The sequence below is a fragment of the Carcharhinus amblyrhynchos genome, chromosome 21 (genome assembly GCF_965287045.1).
Source record: "Carcharhinus amblyrhynchos chromosome 21, sCarAmb.v2.hapA, whole genome shotgun sequence".
Taxonomy (NCBI): Eukaryota; Metazoa; Chordata; class Chondrichthyes; order Carcharhiniformes; family Carcharhinidae; genus Carcharhinus; species Carcharhinus amblyrhynchos.
In genome coordinates this window covers 29,124,986-29,144,090 of record NC_137344.1, presented here as the reverse complement: position 1 = coordinate 29,144,090, position 19,105 = coordinate 29,124,986, and the positions used below count along the sequence as shown (strand labels likewise).

Below are 19,105 nucleotides of genomic sequence, written 5' to 3'. Positions count from 1 at the left end.
CTTAATCTGTTGGATTAGAATGTCCCCTTTCTACAATTAACCAGAAAAGATCAAATTAACTAACACTTCCACAAAATTAAATGATTTTACAGTAATTTAATCTTCAGGCTGGAGTACTCTGAACATTCACTCGTAAATAAATATTCAATCTTCATAAATATAATAAAGTAAAAGCATTAAATACATTTATAGCATCATGGGCCTGCATTACATTTTTTAATTAGTTTCAGGTTATTTGTGACAATGTCCTATAATGATTAGGTTTGCTGTAAGATGGAATTGCAATTCTCTGAGGGCTGCAGTCTCTCCAACCACTTTATTTCACATCAAGTTTAATAGCCCTGCAACCTATAGTGAGCAGTCTTTGTCAAATTCACCTCAGGCTCAAACAATATGCTCTGCACCTCATCTCTTGGCTCACCCAAGACAATTCATGTATATGGAGTGGTTTTGCGCCTGCTGTTCTTGAACTGTACCTTTTTTTTATTTGCAACTCAATTCAGCAGAAATCCTGGAGAAGCAATAAATGCGGTTTGCAAAATGATAAGTTTTCTTCATTTCCTCGACTTCCTTGCAACATTGCATTAGGCTATTTATAAAAAATATGTGCTGGTATTTGTTTTGTTGAAGTCACCATTAATTCACCAACACGCTTCAAAATCCAAGTTGTCTGCTGTCATCTTACTTCCTTCAACTTTATTTTTGTTATCCTATCCTTCATTGCGGAGCCTCCCAATCCGACATAGTATTTATTGAGAGGTTAACTTCTCTCATTGACTATCCAGACCTTTGAATGACAAGTTACAAGGAATTGCTTTGAATGTGTCAATGTCTTGAGTTTGTGGTAGAATTTTCCTGTGGGCATGGTGTTGGGCTTATGACCTCAGAATAATTCACTTTGCTCACCGTTATAGCTGGTTTCCTGTTCCAGCAGTGGCAACCTCATTCTAAAATTGTAATTTTACAATGTAATTTCTGAGGGCCCAATCTGCAAAATTGTTATTTAAATCACAGAATCCCTACAGTGCAGAAGGAGGCCACTTGGTCCATCAAGCCTGCACTGACGACAATGAGGTATGAACATCCAGCCCAGCTGGTCAAATTTAAAACTAAAATAAAATATTTTGAATCTATACAGTTGGCATCTCATCCTACTGTCTTGACCACAGCAGTGTCCTTTCAAGAAATAACCTGGACGGAACAATGAAAAATCCACTTTTGATTGTGCTGAACACAGGAAAAAGCTTTAGCATCTACACATCCATTCCCAAACGGCATAAGCTCCCACAGTAGTGTTGAACTATTGGTGTCTAATTAGAAACCATTGGAAAAAGGTTTACCACTAGAATGAGTTCCAGCTGGAACGAATTTCATCCAGAGAGGCTGGTCATCTTTTTATAGTCTTTGCAGATTGGAAGTAATTATTGTTTTAAAAAAATGTTTCCAGAATCGTGTAAAGTTGTTTTGCTTCATTTTTCTTATGTTCTTTCCTGATTGAAAAGGCGGAGAGGAGCAAATAAAAATACAAAATGGAGAAATTATTTTTACTTTGAAGAACGAGTGGACTTCTTGGTATATTTTCCTGTTGATACAATTGAAACTAAAGGCAAGCCTGCCTTCTGTACAATTTAAGGCATCTTAATTTGACATATCACCGCACTATCCAAAATTTCACTTATTTGCACTTGTTCTATGACTTTGCAAGTAAAAAGACTTGAGTAAAAATAAAAGCAAATCCAACAGTTAATTGCTGATTTTCTTGAGGATCACTTCCATCTAAAATGGCTTCAGGGAGATAAACAAAATGTTAATTTTAAAGGACCGAGCTGATATATTGGACCATGTTAATTGTTAATTTGAATTACTAGTCTTGTCTAGTGATCGTAAAGAGCAGAGAAATTTCAAAGATTATGAGACCAGTGATAGTAGGTGATAGAACAAAGGTGTGGTCTCCAGCAGACCATGGGAACAGTGGCCAGTGCTGAGTATCTAGGTGGTAGTACAGTGGATCTGAGTGTTTTATGAATCGCAGCGATTTCTATCCTGGTCCTGAGTATAAGGTATAATAAAGAGAAAGCTTGAGCACAATACAGATCATGTGACATTGTAATCTATATTAATTTCTAAATCAATTTCTCAAGAGAAGGAATTCACGTTGCAAATAAAGTATTCAGCTTTGTAATAGCCTTCAAAGAAATGAAACAATTAGTATGGAATCAGTTTGCATTTAAAAAAAATGATGATTTGTTCTTTGGGATAAAAACCTAAGAGTGGAGGTCCTGCTAACAGTAACTTTACTGGAAAAGTTGGCTTCTTTGAAACACACAAAATCTCATTTACATTCAATCCATTTTTTTCACCAAAATCATTGAAAAAACCATTTCACCCTTTAAATACTTTCTTTGGTATTCCTTACCCTATTAGATTCATTACAGAGTTTGAAATCATAGAATCCCTACAGTGCAGAAGTAGGCCATTTGACCCATTGAACCTGCACCAACATGAATCTCATCCACGCCCTATCCCTGTAACCCCACATATTTACCCGCTAATTCCCCTGACATTAAGGGGCAATTTACCAAGGCCAATCAACCTAACCGGACATGCACATCTTTGGAGTGTGGAAGGAAACTGGAGCACCTGGAGAAAACCCACCCAAACATGAGAAGAATGTGGAAACTCCACACAGTCACCCAAGGGTGGAATTGAACCCAGGTCCCTGGCACTGTGAGGCAGCAATACTAACCACTGTGGCACTGTGCTGCCCATTGAAATATGGAAAACATTCTCTCAGATTTTACAGACGTTTTCATGCTTTGGCAATATGTGCCAAATAAGCAGTGTCTTTGAAGAAATGTATATTAAATAGTTTGTTTCTGTAGCACGTTAAAGCTATTTATTTACTTCTCAGTATAATGCAAAGTAACACTACATTCTGTACCCGCTCCTTCCTTGTGTTGCAGAGGATCTACATATCTTCAGTTCCAGCATATTTTTGTCCTGTAGTCCTGTGCTGTATATTGACCTGAAAGGCAGCATTGACGAGACTGTCCAGAGTGCTATGCACAATTTTGGAAATCTGACAAGAATGCCAGCGATTTGTGCCATTGGGTGGAGAGGAGATAGCTATTACAGAGGCAGTTGTTATGGTTTAGGCATCTACAATGTATACTGAGATCTGCGATTGCTATCTCCTGAATTAGATGTCAGGGGTTATTTCCCTGAAGTGTCTCTCAGAGGTTGATTTTTAAAAACTGTGATATTCAGTGTCTCCCTTAAACTGAACTGTTCTTTAAAATAGTTATTTTTGTACATATTTGTATTTATTTTAATATACACATATTAAACCATTACATTGTAACTGTAAACTCATATCAGCGAATTTTGATTGTTTAATGAAGAAAGAATACTAATTGTAGAAATGTATACCAAGCAATTTTAAGGTTGTCATTGATACTTAACATGATTATTTCTCTACCGTTTGTTTATGTCAGTTAATATAATGCAAGCAAATCAAGTCTGGAACTACAGAAAAAATCAACAACCATTCATTATAGATATACATAATTTACATAAATCTAAAAGCAAAATACTGCAGATGTTGGAACCTGAAACAAAAACAGAAAATGCTGGAAATTCTCAGCCGATCTGATTGCATCTGTGGAGGGAGAGTAGAGTCAACATTTCGCGTCAGGACGACCCTTCGTCAGAGGTGAAGACAACAGAAAATAAGATGAGATTCATACTGTCAGGTTGGGGGTGGGGGGTGTGGACTGACAAAGATGTTATGGACATAAAGACAAAGGGTGGTGCTCATAGCTAAAAAGGGTGCTGATAGTGGCCCATTAAGAGATCAGAGTATGTAAATGGCAGAGCAACAGTAAGCTGCATTCTGTCCAGCATTCTGGCTGTCCAGCATTCTGGCTGCCCACCAGTCCACACATAATGTCCTTAAAACTCTGCAAGAAGAGGAGGTGGTGGATCCTGTTGGATGGTTCCCAGAGCAGACTGTTAAAGTCATTTTACAGAATGCCTCTTGATGAGAACTTTCAAACCACATGAAGACGTAGTTCAACTGAGAAGAGCCGTCTCCAGTCAAATCTTTCCTGCGCACCTGGAGTGTCACTGCACGCTTCACTCCAGGCGGCTGCAGTGGGGAAAAGTGTCCTGACCATCTCATCTGGAATATATCTTTCAAAAACAGGTGTGAGAAAAGGTGCAATCCTTTTGCAGTTCATCCCAAACATCTCTGCAAGTCAATGGGCTATTTCTCGGGATGCACACTGAAATAAACATCAGCTGCAGCTGGAGGAACATCAACTCGATGAAAGATGCTCTTCCCTTGTTCAAAACTTGCCAGGTTTCCAGTGCAAAGAGCTTTCAGTGACCATGGGTAGAAGTTTCCCACTTCTGTACAGAGTGCTGGCTGAGCTTAGAAAACTGGTCAGGAGCCCCTGGCTTTTCTCAGCAGATTATGCAACACTTTGTGCAAAAGAAAGCTGCAGACATGGTCCATGCAATCATACTAGCGGGGCGGGGCCAGAAAAGGTTGGCAATACTAGGAATCCTGACTAGAAACAAAGAATTTCCTCCCCTCCCCCCAAGTACTCAGAGACCCCACTCCCCCACATATGCAAAAGGACCCCCCCCCCCCCCCCCAAACACATGCACAAGTGGAACCATCCACCCCCAGCCCCCAACCATAGATCACCCTTAATGGAGCTCACCAGAAGGGCCGCTCTTGGCATTGCCTTAGCACTTCAGGGATATTGCTAGGGGCTAAGAGACAGTGCCAGTGTGACATAGGGAAGTGCCAGGGTAGTCATGACCCCTCCTTCAGGGGGCTATACTTACCTTTGTGCTTCTGGCAGGTTTCCCCTCTCCTGGTTCCCATTTTTTAAAAAGCAGTTGTAAACCTTGATGACGTTACTTCATGACGGCAAGGAGGGAATTCCTAATGTGGGGGATAATGTAGTGGGAAAGCCCTTTAATGATATGATAATTTATTGAAATGAGGTTCCCAGCCGATGAGCTGGAACCTCATCAGTGGTGACAAAAATCAGAAAACGAGAATATTTCTGCTTCACCCACCTCTCCAACTATATAATTCATTACATTTCTACCCCTCTTCAGAGTCTGTAGGAGGGTCTTATGAACTTGAAACGTTTACTCTGTTTCTCTCTGCACAGATGTCGCCTGAGGTTATCCAGCATTTTTTGTTTTTATTCCAAAGTCTTCCAGTGTACTGCTCCTGGATTTGTCAAGAATGAGCCAGAAACATGGTTCTGTGATCTTACACTGCTAATAGAATTCTCATGTAAGTTATGATTTTCTTGACATAGTGATGTTTATGACCACTTGATTGAGATTAATCAATCAATCAAGCTCAAAAGAATTACTTTGTTCCGATTTCAAGCACATAACAGCTTAGGATGGCAAAGCATAAAATACAAACATAATAGCCGAATTTTGTGATCAAAGACAAATGGACACCGTTGTACTTGCCCATTGACTTTCCATGGCTTTTGCACTTGAAGATATTGTGATCAGAGATCCATTTTGGGGCAATACCCTCTACTGGTGATAAGGTAAGACCAAACGATACAGGAGCAGAATTAGACCATTCGACCCACTGAGACTGCTCCACCATTCGATCATGGCGGATATGTTTCTCAACCTCATTCTCCCAGTAACCTTTGATCCACTTACCCATCAAGAACCTATCTATCCCCATCTTAAATACACTAGGTGAACTGGCTTCCACAGCTTTCTGTGAGGGTAGTGAATTCCACAGATTCACCACCCTCTGGCTGAAGAAATTCCTCCTCATCTCGGTTCTAAAGTGTCATCCCTTTACTATGAGACTGTGCCCTCAGATCCTAGTCTCTCCTACTAATGGAAATGCCAGCATTACCACATAATGGCTACTAATGGAAATATCTTCTCTATGTCCATTCTATCCAGGCCTTTCAGTATTCTGTCAACTGGATAAGCAATATATTTAACCAGCAGAACCAAACAAGCTGAATTATTCTTAAAGAGTAAAGTGCAGAATCTAAACCAGAAAGCATAAATTAGGCCAGATTTCCCTAGCCTTTCTCGATGGCGGGATCTTTCGGCCCTGCCGACATGACTGGACATCTCAGTAGCTCACTGGCCAATTCAAAGTGAAATTGTGTACAGAAACAAAAGTAAAATAAAATCGCCAATAGCAATTAAAATCTGAGAAGTGTATAAGTCATTGTTTAACATTACTAAAGAGTAATCACACCTATAAAGACCCCCACTTACACTGCAATGGACTAGCTGTAACTTTTTCTGGTTGCATTTAGTGGATACAAAATTGGCTTCTCAACAGAAGCCAGAGGATGGTTGTAGAGAGTTGTTTTTCAAACTGGAGGCCTGTGACCAGCAGTATGCTTCAGGGTTCAGTGCTGGGCCCACTGTTATCTGTCATTTACATTAATGATTTGGATGAGAGTATAGGGGGCATGGTTAGTAAGTTTGCAGCTGACACCAAGATTGGTGGCATAGTGGACAGTGAAGAAAATTATCTCCAATTGCAATGGGATCTTGATCAATTGGACCAGTGGGTTGATGAATGGTAGATGGAGTTTAATTTAGACAAATGCGAGGTGATGCATTTTGGTAGATTGAACCAGGACAGGACTTACTCCGTTAATGGTAGGGCGTTGGGGAGTTACAGAACAAAGAGATCTAGGGGTACACGTTCATAGCTCCTTGAAAGTGGAGTCACAGCTGGACAGAGTGATGAAGAAGGCATTCGGCATGCTTGGTTTCATCAGTCAGAACATTGAATACAGGAGTTGGGACATTTTGTTGAAGTTGAACAAGACATAGGTAAGGCCACACTTGGAATACTGTGTGTAATTAAAGAACAAAGAACAAAGAACAACCCAGCACGGGAAACAGGCCCTTCAGCCCAACGAGCCCGCGCCGCCGCATCACCCTACACCTATTCTACCCTGCATGTCTACGAATGGGACCCTACTCAGTCAGATTCAGGGAAGAAATAGTGTCAATTTGGTAGAAACCGATTAGCCTAAGAGCACATCTTTGGGGTGTGGGAGGAAACCGGAGCGCCCGGAGGAAACCCACGCAACCACAGGGAGAATGCGCAAACTCCCACAGACACAGGCCCAAATCCATGTATCTGCACAGCTAGCAGTGCTAGTCACTGAGCTGTTGCGGCGCCCATCTATCGGTCCAGGATCAAGCACACACACCGACATGAAGTACTAGGCCACTCCTGGACTTCCAAGAGCAGCCCACGCACGACCCGCCGTGTGCATGCCCCTCGCTTGACATGAGGTGGACCTCCACCTGTGGAATAAAGACAAAAAATATTAATCATACAGCCTGCCCTTCCGGTGTCTCCCGAGGTTTAACCCTATTTCTGGTCACCCTTTATAGAAAGGATACTATTAAACTAGAAAGAGTGCAGAAAAGATTTACTAGGATGCTACCGGGACTTGATGGATTGAATTATAAGGAGAGGCTGAATAGATTGGGACTTTTTTCTCAGGACCGTAGGAGGTTGAGGAGTGACCTTATAGATGTCTATAAGATAATGAGGGGCACAGACAAGGTAGATAGTCAATGTCTTTTCCCAAAGGTAGGGGAGTCTAAAACTAGAGGGCATAGGTTTAAGGTGAGAGGGGAGAGATACAAAAGTGTCCAGAGGGGTAATTTTTTCACACAGAGGGTGGTGAGTGTCTGGAACAAGCTACCAGAGGTAGTAGTAGAGGCGGGTACAATTTTATCTTTTAAAAAGCATTTAGATAGTTACATGGGTACAATGGGTATAGAGGGATATGGGCCAAATGTGGGCAATTGGGATTAGCTTAGGGGTTTTCAAAAAAAGGGCTGCATGGACAAGTTGGGCCAAAGGGCCTGTTTCCATGCTGTAAACCTCTATGACTCTAGTGGATAGCTAAGGGTTAGGTCCAGCAGCTTCATGTGCTTCCATATGTTTCAATGCTGATTTTTTTCTGTGTGATACTGATGCAGAGAAGAGCAGCATTGTCAGCAATGTCCTGATTTCCATATTTCATTCTGGAATTTGCTTTCCAATCTACACTTTAAAAATCTGACCAATGATAGCTTCGCCATTATTTTTACTGCCAAGTCCGGGCCACAATTTTTTTTTTCCTGACTATTTGATTGACTATGCAAATCTTAAGAAATCAAATTGTATGAACAACTTTTTATAGTTCTGCTGTCAGCTAAATTTATTATCCAGTTTCACTAAACAAAACAAGGTGGAGCGAGAGATGAGAGATTATCTTCAATAATAAATTCCTTTACCGTTCCTCGAAATAACATCTATTTTGTCTGAAAAAAGATGCTTTGCACCTTACTGAATCGAAGAAGTCTTTCCCATCCATCAAAAAGCGATTAATAGATCTCTGAATTCGGAAATTTGCCTCAATATAATCTTAAAAACTAATTGGAACAAAACAGTAAAACATTAGACTGTTCGCAATCCAGTAAAATACTATAACAGTACAGATTTAATTATATGAAGAATTGGTTTAATCTTATCGATAAATTAACTTGGAATTAGTTCCTGAGAAATAACCTTATAAATTGTAATAGCGGCAAACATGACAGAATATCATGATCCAGAAATATTAAACCAAAATTGAATCCCTGAAGGAAAGGATCGAGCATTAAACATATAATTTTGGGTATGTTTGTTTATGCAATCAAATAATACTAAAAATACTCTTCAACCACTTGAGGACTGCAGTGTATCTAGGTTGCTAGGAGATGTTCTACACTGGGATTTCCATTTTAACTTCCATTCTAGCAAGGGAATCGAAATAAAAACAAAGATAATATATTAGATGTCATTCCGTTGTTAGACATGTAAATTAATAATGAAGAAAAAAGATACTAAGTGTAGGATAGTTATATTATGCTGCATTTCTGGATCATTTATAATCTAATTTTACTTGCATCAATAGATGCTAACATTGCGTTAAATATTTTTTTCCAACATTATCACATTTCCTAGTCTTTATTTTAAATAATAAGGATTTATTTTGATAGTTTATTCTCTAACTTTGCTTTATCTTGACGTGCAATGAAACTGTACTGCAATATTTTCAGAGCTGTGAATAACTAACCAGAAAAACAATGCAATTGATTAAAAATATTCACAGTCTATGGAAATGTTAGGCCTGCGGTGAATTACATAGAAAATCGAAGAGGTTTTCCGTTAATAGAATGGGGTCGGGTCTCAAAAGCTTTCTGAGGGAGAATTTGAATTCTGTATACTCTTACAGGGTCAAATCTGCTGCTTGGGTACAACAATGCTGAAAGTACATATACTGGAATATTAAAATATGTTTCTGAGAATATCACACATCTATGTGAAACTCATAAAGCTTAACTTTGGAGCATTGCTTAAGATTTTCAACATCGATCACATACAGAATTACATTTTCCTTGTTAATTTAAAGAAGTATTAATTGAGCAATACGTTTTTTTAAATAAGCAATAGACTTTTTTTAAAGTTTATTTACCACTGTCACACTTAGGCTTGCATTAACACTGCGATGAAGTTACTGTGAAAATTCCCTAGTTGCCACATTCCAGCACCTGTTTGTGTACACAGAGGGAAAATTTAGCATGGCCAATGTACCTAACTAACACACCTTTCGGACTGTGGGAGGACATCAGAGCGCCTGGAAAAACCCACGCAGACATGGAGAGAATGTGCAGATTTCACACAGATAGTGACCCGAGCCAGGAATCAAACGTGCATCTCTGGTACTGTGAAACAGCAGTGCTAACCACTCCACCACTGTGCTTTCCTTTCATTCATTCGTGGACATGGGTATTGCTGGCTAACCAGCATTTATTGGCCAGCCCTAGTTGCCTTGTTCAGAGTGCAGCTGGAAGTCAACCACATTGCTCTGCCTCTGAAGTCACATCTTGGTCAGACCAGGTACGGATGGCAGATTTTCTTCCCTAAAGGACATTAGTGAACCAGATGGTTTTTTCCGACAATTGACAATGGTTTCATGATCATCAGTAGATTCTTAATTCCAAATATTTTTTATTGAATTCTAATTCCATGAACTACTGCAGCGAGATTTGAACTCCTGTCCCCAGAACATTAGCTGAGTTTCTGGATTAATAGTCTAATGATAATACCACCAGGCTATTGTCTCCCCATATTCTTATCAGTACTCTTATCAGTTCCCAAACATTGACTGTTCAAGACAATGGGAAACTTTTGATATCCCACAAAAGTAGGCAATACGTAATTAACCTGTGCAGATTGACTGCAAGGACAGCAGCACACCAACCTCATGCTTCCAGCGAGCATGATTCTCACTGTCTATTGGTCCTTTTGTCAGGCATCCAGCCAATAACATGAGTGGCTAGCACCAATTCAAACTAGTCAGCACCGCTTAAAGCTAGCCAACGTTTTTCAAAAAGGATGCACATTGTGACTAGAGCAGGTGTTGGCAGCTGTACAAGAAGTGAATCTGATCTGCAAAACGTTAAAATGGCATAACATGGGAGATAGGTTTTGGACATTGTAATGGGTGGAAGTCCTCGGGGAGAAGATGGAAAGTAGATGTGTCCTCTATCACCAGTCTAGGAGGCCCTCCAGCATGTACTTAGAAGCTAACTGGAGTAGTTTGCCTTGAAGCTCAAGCCTCGTGAACCTGAATATGGTGCCACACGAAATTCATGACCTCATATGAGTGGTCACGGTTAATGAATGTATGTTTAAATGCCATATCCTAGCAACTGCACCATTAGTCTCAGACATTCTTCAATTCACCACACCCCCATCACTCACCTGCCACCAATCTCTACCAATCAGGACTCATACCCATCCATGTGCCCCACAACATACACAGCACATGCACATCCCACAGCTTGCAGATACTGCCAGTTATTCAAACATTACAAACACATTACCAAAGCATATTCTACAACACTCACTGACACATACTTCCATCTTTTTTGCAGGACAAGAGGATAAAATGGGAAAAACTAACTGTAGGGGAATGGAGTCTTAATGTCATGATCCCTATGAGAAAAACCAAAGGTGGCTATTACTGGGACTTCCATTGTTGAGGCCATGGTCAAGGGAGGGGCAGAAACCACTGAAGATGGCAGTATCCTGATACTTAGTCTTCCTTAACACATTCCACATCACCCTCATCCTACACACTCACCCAATTCATAAACTGCACGTGATATAAGCACGCACCTGTTACTTTTCTCCCTCCACTCATAATGTTACCTTGTGCTTGTCTCCTTTCAGATTCTCAAGAATTAAAAGCTGGCCAAGCAGGGGAGGAAAAACAAGACAGTGATGATGAAAGAAACACCATCACTTGATTTCACACTTGTAGCTGACATTGCATAGTTGACATTGCATCGCAGTGAACTACCTTGTGTTGGCACTGTCATGCATCTGCTTCCATCTCTTGCTTTGTACAATCACACATTTCTTTTCCTTTCAAATCCATGGCATTGTTTTTCATTCTTCGTTGTCAGTCTATGTATTTCAATTTAATGATCGTCCTGATTTGTCTATTTCCACTGATGCCAATTTTAATTTTCTGTCTATGTTTTCCTGAACTCCAGTACACACATTCACTGCTGCTTGCTTCTGGTGCAGTTCTTCAATTTAAAAAGTACACAACATTTTTGAACTGCAGGTGACAGTTATCCCACTTCAGCTAACACTAATTTGGGTCTTCTCCAGATGGTTCTTGTATTCAACACAAAATGCTGCTTCCCTCTGGAGATTCTTTTTCTATACTCTGAAAGTTATCCTCTCTTTTTGTCATGAATTGAGTGGTACAGTAGTAAGCACTGCTGCTTCACAGATCCAGAGACCTGGTTCGATTCTGGTCTTAGGTGACTGTCAAGTTTGCACATTCTCTCTGTACTTGCATGGGTTTCCTCCAGGTGCGCTGGTTTCCTCCCACAGTCCAAAGATGTGAAGGTTAAGTGAATTGGCCGTGCTAAATTGCTCTTTAGTGTCCCAAGATGTGTGGGTTAGCGGGGTAAAGATGTGGGGTTATAGGAATAGGACCTGGGTAACTAACTCTGTCAAAGAGTTGGTGCAGACTCAATGGGCCAAGTGGCCTTCTCCTGCACTGTAGGGATTCTGTGAATTGATTAGAATGTTACAGGATTAACAAATATCTATGTAACTTGATATTTTGTACTGTAAGTTGTATGGACTGCCCAATATGTATAGTTGTCCATTCCAGAAAATAGTAAACACACGTTGACATACAATTTTCACACTGAGGTTTGTGTATCTTAAAATTCTTTGGCCTAGTCCACTACTCTCCTCCACCTCTGACAAAACTTGGGTGTGAGTATGTAAAGGGGAATGATGGGTGGATGGTGATGAGTGGGTGAGAGGTATAAATGGGCTAAGCAAAATAATTGCAAACATGGAATCTTGCAGGCCATGACCCGAGCATGAATATTCAATAAGAGCCCAACAATGATGATGGCATGGTTTATCCAGATAACCAGGTGAAAATGAGGTTTGAGCCATCAGAGATCCAATGGGGAATCCATCCAACTAGCACGGCCTTTTCATGATGCCAAAATCCCAGTATATGTTGGATTGAGATTTCAACTTCCTCTGATCCTTTTTCAGGCAGAGACCTGCAATTTCCAATTTCTACTCGATTTCAATCCCCTAATCTGTACCACGACCTACACCAGGAGTGCACTCCAAGCCCTGAGAAAAGTTGTGACTTATATATTTGGGACGTGACATTAAAGTGAAACATCTATCCTCTCCCCAATCTTGAAAAGGAGCAATGTAGAAGGCAGAGTCACAGGACACTACTGAATCTGTTTTAATTGTTTTAAATTGGGCCATATAAAACATGGCCAGCATGTGACGAAAGCCACAGTCAATATTCCAACACAGACCAGATCGTTAGTCACTAAAATTGTAATAAATACAAAGGGCCAAAAACACATCAGGATTTTGTGTGCAATGGGGAAATAGCTCCCAGTGGTTCCAAAGAATCAGGAAAGGAGATTAGCATTCTCCAGGATGCTGGTTGTTTGCAGCCACTGCTGATGGGGAGTACTGAGGATTTCCCATGTAGAAGCAGGACAAAATTCAGAGTGATCGTTAAAGGGCTCACTGTTACTGAAAATCCACGTAAAGACTAAACTCATTATCGGGTTGATTATGGATGGTGTAATCTCCCATTCGTGGAAGGATCGACCTACTGTGAGAAAATGACCTTGCAGGCTGGAAGGTGTCATCCAGTCCAGAAAGACTAAGCAAATGGAACAATTTCAGCAGGATGAATCTGGAAAGTTGCAGACAGCTGAGAAGATTTCATAAGCCTACAGAGGGTGATGCAATCCATGAAAGTTGAAGTGACTCATCCAGAACCCACAGGATTAAACAGGGACGAAAGAAGTCTTCAAACAGGTCAGGAGACTGAGCGAGAAGCCCCACATTGATAAAGGTTTTGAAGGAAGTCACTTGAGTATTAAAAGGAGTGAAGCCAAGCCAAATGAATTGAAAGAGCAGTAAAGGGATCTACCAAATTCCAAAATACAAATTCACCACAGAAAAATTAATCTTAACAGATTAATGGCAGTTAACATTGAATGAAAAGGTCAATGTTGAATCACAGAATTGAAATACAGGCATAGACACCTCCTGGTTCAATTCAAAACGTGATTAGGATGAGCTGTTACGTGAATTGGAGGGGGTTCGACATAAAGGATGGAATTTTCCCATCCTGTCTGCAGCAGGTTTTGTGCTGGAGTGGCAAATCTAGCGGGAGCCAAATAAATTGGAATCCTGGTGGCATAAAAACAATTTGCAATTTTCCTGGTGACAGGTTAATGACAGGCCGGCTAATCCGCTGACTTTGTATTCATTACAATCTCATGAATGCTCATTAAATCTGCTGCTGACAGGAATCACGTGCTGCCTTCCAATTTTGCATCATGCTGGTGGAAAATCACACTAGTCTAATTCACCTTTGAAAAAGGGTGGCATGCATCAGTCAGCCTTCCTTTGCTCGCAACCTTGAGATGAGTGCTACACTAATAGCTGACCTGCCACAGGGTTGCGCCAGACTCCTTGTGATGCCAGTGTAATGCCACACTGCTGGGGGTGTAGGGCTGGTCTATTCCCGGTGACTGCCTCCATAATCGGGAAGAACTGTATTGTGCAGCAGTACTTAAGCAGGACTGAACTTTCAGAGAGGGACCAGCACTTCACCTGGGGGGTTCTGTTAGGAAAGGATAATGAACACATGGGGCAAAGGGATAGGAAGGCATTGAAAGGGTTTGTGGGAGAGGGGAAATCACACGGGGAGCAGGAAGGCATTCAAAGGAATGTGGGGGGAGGAAGAAGGGGAATGATGGAAGACAGAGGGAGGAAGGTTTTGAAAGGGCTGGGATGGCAATGAACAAAGAAAATTACAGCACAGGAACAGGCCCTTTGGCCTTCCAAGTCTGCACCAACCATGCTGCCCAACTGAATTAAAACCTTCCTGGGACCATATCCCTCTATTCCCATCCTACTCACGTATTTGTCAAGACACCCTTAAAAGTCACTTTTTGTTTGATGGCAGGCAGAGGGGAGACAAGGGTTGGGGGGCAGGAACCTGACAAGAGAGACTGAGATGTTGACCAACAAGGGGGTGAATTTGAATCCACAAGTAGTTAAAGATGATTTATTAGTCACAAGTAAGGCTTACATTAACACTGCAATGAAGTTACTGTGAAATTCCACTAGTTGCCACACTCTGGCACCTGTTTTGGGTCCATAGGTGCACCTAACTAAGTACAAATGGAAAGGATGGATGCAGACTCTGGAGTAGGGAAGGGGGGAAGGTGGTGTGACACATGAGGAATGGTAGCACTGAGACTCATGAAAGTGGTGGGGAGGGATGGGAAGGGAACCAGTGTTAGTGTTCAGACATGAGGGCAATGATTAGCTCATCGAAGTTCAAAGTCCTCAGTCTGGGGCCAACAGGTTCGCAGTTGAGACACTCCTTGGGCTCCCAGTCAAACGTGAGTGAATACAGACTGTTCTTGGACTCTGTGGACCTCATTGCCAAGAGTGATCAGGAAGAGGCAGTCCTGGGGTGCAGCACACCACAATTCAAGGATATACATAACACACATGTTGTAGTTCTCCTCCAAGGACCAGCAAGGACAGTGTTCTCATATGGGAGAATGTACAGCTTGGTGTGCAGGGTATTCTCACAATCTGGGTCCATTGGCTTGTCCTGATGGTAATGTTTATGGGAAGCATCTACAACACGTACATGGGGAAAACATATGTATGTGAACATATGTGAAGTTTTACAGGGGGCAGGGATGGAAGGAAATGGGTTTTTTCCTCTGTAGGTGACCATCCACACAACTTCTAGATGGTGAGGGTAGAGGTCCACATGAGCATAGGGAAGTCAACAGGGAAGGGTTGTGGGGGGAGGGGAAATGTTGGCCACGACAACAAAGTATTACTGTAGGAGGCTGGATAATAACAGAAGGAATAACCTTCACATCGTGACTTTCTAGGTAAAGGCAGTGAAAGAGAGAGCATCAAATCTGGTCTTGAAGTAATAGTGGAGAACCACCGTACTGTGCTGTTAATCCCTGTTCTCCCCAGCCATTTCCCCAATGTGCTTTTCAAATTCTGTGAGGGCAACTAAGTCAGTTGTCCTTCCTCTGGTTTGCAATCTTTGGCCCACAACAGGCAGGAATTTGCTCTGGGTGAAAACAAAAGAAAGGAATGTGGTGAGATGTTGAGAAACATGCATGCCCCCCCCCCCCCCCCCCCCCCCCCCCCCCCCCCCCCCCAATGTGATGTCCTTCCCAGAAGGAGCCAAAGATGGAGTGTGAGCAGCATGAGATGGTGGTGATGTAAACATTTCTGTGAGACAGTCAGTGGCAATATGTATGCCCTGCTAACAAGTGTGAAACCCCTGAAGAGAGTAAGCCTTTGAATACGTTATGTCATGTCGAGAGATTGAAGTTGGAGAGAGTTGAAAGATGACTTATCCTGGCAGAGCGGATGAGATGGTGTTCTGGGTATGGTGGGCAGCCAAGCTAACCTCCTCTGTGATGGCCTGCCTAGGTGGAAAAATGAGGCTGCTGTGTTTTCTGGAACTGTCTCTGGGGTACCTTTATGCCTCTTATCAAGACCTGGAGAGCATCGCGGCTGAAGCAAGGTGTGCCACCACCTTCTGGCTTTTCACACATCTCTAACGGTCTTCTGGATACAGGTGGGCTGGAGACAGTAGAAAATGTGTGTTCAGGTGGAGTTTAAATATGGTTCACCTGAGATCTCTTCAGATAATGGCAGGGCAGACAAATTAGCTCCCATCCCACCAAGTGATTCAGACCGATAATCATCCTGTGAATAATTAATGAGTTTCCAAGCACAGAGTTGTGCATGATTTCCTGCCATTCTGAAAAGTGGAGTACATACTGCAAAACCTGTCTGACGCTGCACTTATTTTCAAAAGCAGAAAATTCCACCCAAAGTATTAGCAGGAAAAGCATTTAAACTAACTCTGCAGTGATGTGGGAATCAGGAGAAAATATCAGAGAAGAATACCAAAGTGCACAAAATACTGGGAGAGACAGATAACACGAAATAGAGAGTAGTACGTTAATAGGCAGGGTCAGAATAATGGTGAAAGCAATAGAGTCTAAATCAGGGTTGTAGTGCACGCATGTGATTGCACGGAGTGTGGTAAATAAGATTGGTGAGTTCCAGGCACAGATTGCTATGTAGAATTACAATGTTGTGAGTATAACAGAGACTTGGCTCAAAGAAGGGCAGGACTGGATGTTAAATATTCCAGGGTACAAGGTGCTCAGGAAAGATAGGAAAGGACAAAAAGGGGTAGGTGGCAGTATTTATTACAGAGAGTATTGCAGTGCTGGAGAAAGAGGATGTCCCAGAAGACTCATGGACAGAATTAATTTGGCTAGCACCAAAGAACAAAAGAGGTGTTGTATACGCTGCCAACTGATGGGAAGGATGTAGAGGAACAAATCTGTAATGAAATTAAAGACGGGTGTAACAATTATGGAGTAGTTCCAATGGGAGGCTTAATGACAGGATATTTGTAGTGTAAAAGGTAGGGAGGGGGAGATGTTCCTAGAGTGTATTCAGGAGAATTTTCTATAATAATATGTGAATACTCCAATGAGAAAGGAGTATTGCTCGACTTGGTGCTTGGCAATGAGGTGGGCCAAGTGGATCAAGTATCACATTTAGAGAACAGTAATCATTGTACCATAAGGTTTAGGTTGATTGTGGAAATGGACAATGAACAATTCAGAGTAAAAATAATTAACAAGGGGAAAGCCAAATTCAGTGGGGTAAGAATGGAAATTGGAGCTGAGTGTTGCCTAAATAAATGGTGGCTGAACAATAGGCTACCTTTGAAAAAGAGATGGTTTGGGCAGACAAGGTATATTCCTTCAAAAGGGAAAGGCACAGAAAACAAATCCAGAGCTCCCTGGATGCCAAAGGAAGTAGAGATTAAGGTAAGTGTACTTAAAAACAGGTGCCAGGTAGAAAATACAGTTGAGAACCAAGCCGAGTACAGAAGGTCCAGAGACGAGGTGAAAAAGCAAATAAGTAAAGCAAAGAGGGGGTAATGAAAAGAGACTGGCAGGTTAACTGGCAGCTTGAGAATACTAAATATGCTTTTAAATACTACAAAGGTGATAAAAAGAAAAGGTCTCAAAAAAGGTGATTTATACATAGAGGCACAGGGCATGGCTAAGTTATTAAATGAATACATTGCATCTGGCTTTACCAAGGAAGAAGATGCTACCCTGACGAGGGTGTAAGAGGAGGGAAGCATTTAAAATTGATGGCGGTCTATGCTGTCTATTCTTGGGGTAGAATAAAATGCATCCAAAGATACTGAAGGGAGTGAGTGTGGAAATTGCAGAAGCACTGGCTATAACTTTTCAGTTTCCCTTGGACTTGGAAGTTGTGCCACAGGACTGGAAAATTGCAAACATCATTCCCTTGCTCAAAAGAGGAGATAAGGATAAGCTCAGCGACTACAGACCAGTTAGTTTAACTTCAGTGGTGGAAAAAAACAATAATTCGGGACATAATTATTGATCACATGGACAAAAGCAGGTTAATTCAGGAGAGCCAGCATGGATTTCTTAGGGAAAATTGTGTTTAATAACTTGCTGGGGTTTTCGAAGTGGTAACAATGTTGATAAGACAATGGTATCCATCTAGTGTACATGGACTTTCAAAAGGTGTTTGATACAGTGTTGCACAACAAACTTATGAGAAAATTCATCGCTCATGGAATAAAAGGGACAGGAGCAACATGGATAAAGAATTGGCTGAGTGACAAGAAACAGGAATTAATGGTTAATGGGTGCTTTTCGTGCTGAAGCTAAGTTTGTCATGGAGTTCTCCAGAGCCCAGAATTGGAATCCGTGTTTTTCCGATGTACATTAGTGATCTACACCTTGGTGTATAAGACACTAGTTAGACTTCAGCTGGAATATTACATACAGTCTAGGCACTGCATAGTTGGAAGGATGTGAAGGCACAGGACAGAGTGCAGAAGAGGTTCATGAGCATGATTCCAGGATTGAGAAACCTCAGTTATGAAGTTAAGCTGGAGAGGTTAGGAAGCTTCCTTGGAGAAAAGAAAGCTGAGAGGAAATAAAAGTATTCAAAGTCATGAGGGGACCTGGACAAAGTAAACTGGGGGAAACTATGCCCACTAGCGGAAGGATCGAGAACCAGAGGGCACAGATTTAAGGAATATGATGAAAGAAGCAAAAGTGATATGACAAAACGCTTTCTTAAGTGAGTAGTTAGGGTCTGGAATGCACTGCCTGTGAGTGTGGTGGAGGCAGGTTCCATTGAGACAATCAGAGGGAATTAGATGATTTTAAATAAACAATGTGCAGGGCTGCTGGGAAGAAGGCAGGAGAATGACGTGAGGTGAAATCCTCATTCAGAAACCTGTATAGATGCAGTGGGCCGAATGACCACCTTCTGCACAGTAACAATTCTGTGATATTGTTTAAAAATGATTAA

The 19,105-nt window shown here is 41.5% G+C and overlaps 1 long non-coding RNA gene across 2 annotated transcripts in view; it reads left to right on the top strand.

The window, feature by feature from the left end:
- The window catches only part of LOC145356309 (uncharacterized), a 441,051-nt gene extending 429,692 nt beyond the window's left edge, over positions 1–11,359 (top strand). For both annotated transcript variants that reach the window (XR_013889118.1, XR_013889119.1), the window contains exon 5: positions 11,315–11,359. This is a non-coding gene — a long non-coding RNA (uncharacterized LOC145356309). The remainder of the gene's footprint in view (positions 1–11,314) is intronic.
- Positions 11,360–19,105: the final 7,746 nt, after the last annotated feature.